The sequence below is a fragment of the Halyomorpha halys genome, unplaced genomic scaffold (assembly GCF_000696795.3).
Source record: "Halyomorpha halys isolate HHAL.00 unplaced genomic scaffold, Hhal_1.1 Scaffold92.1, whole genome shotgun sequence".
Classification (NCBI taxonomy): Eukaryota; Metazoa; Arthropoda; class Insecta; order Hemiptera; family Pentatomidae; genus Halyomorpha; species Halyomorpha halys.
The window spans coordinates 475,372-476,200 of NW_027105695.1; the positions used below are offsets into that span (position 1 = coordinate 475,372).

At 21.7% G+C, this 829-nt stretch overlaps 1 protein-coding gene across 1 annotated transcript in view; it reads right to left on the bottom strand.

Moving 5' to 3' along the window:
* LOC106677264 (sodium-independent sulfate anion transporter) overlaps positions 1-829 on the bottom strand; it is a 221,122-nt gene that overhangs the window by 219,421 nt on the left and 872 nt on the right. The gene's annotated exons all lie outside the window — the stretch shown is intronic.

Genomic DNA, 829 nt, shown 5'->3' on the forward strand with positions numbered 1-829 from the left:
TAAAAGAAAATATTTTTTTTAAAAATTATATCGCAACTTTTCTAGAAAAACAGAATTTTTTTTTCATTTTGTGTTTAAGATATTCCATTGATTGTACTGTAAACTGGAGTTAATTTGTAACAACTCTAATAGCTTCAGGAAAATCGGTAGAATAACCTCAGTCTACTGTACTATTTTTGGATTACGTTCAATTCTGAATAAAGTTTTTTTTTCTAATATTTTTATTGTAATTCAATTAGATAGTTTTGCTATTTTATATGTATGTATATTTTCTAACTTTCTATTTACAGTTATAAATTATTTTTTGTAATTTTAAGAGATTATTTGCATGTATATCTTTTTTTACAATGGATCTCAAACCTACTTATTTTTTCGCAATCTTATTTCGTTACTTAATAATTTAATTAAATATCGCCAAATAAAACTAAAATTATATCCGTCAATATATATCTTATTTGACTCTTGGTGTTTACTTTTTTTTTTATCTAATTCAGTTAGCCGGCGAGACCCGTAATTGTTTTAGAGACACTGTTTGGAAACAAATGGACATTTAAAGAAATGTAATTAAATTTTATCTATTCTCATTTTAAATATAAATTATATATACATATTTCTTTCTATTAAACTGAATTTAACATTTCAACATCTAGTTATGTGGATTCATTTCATCCACGTAGATTTCTTAGACGTATATAAAATTGTAAAAATAAATAACTTATATTAACCAGTTTAATTTTATTTTTTATTTTATTCAACTATACGATAATTATCACCTATAAATGTTTTGTTTATTATAATACTTGTATTATAAGTTTATAATACAGTTTTT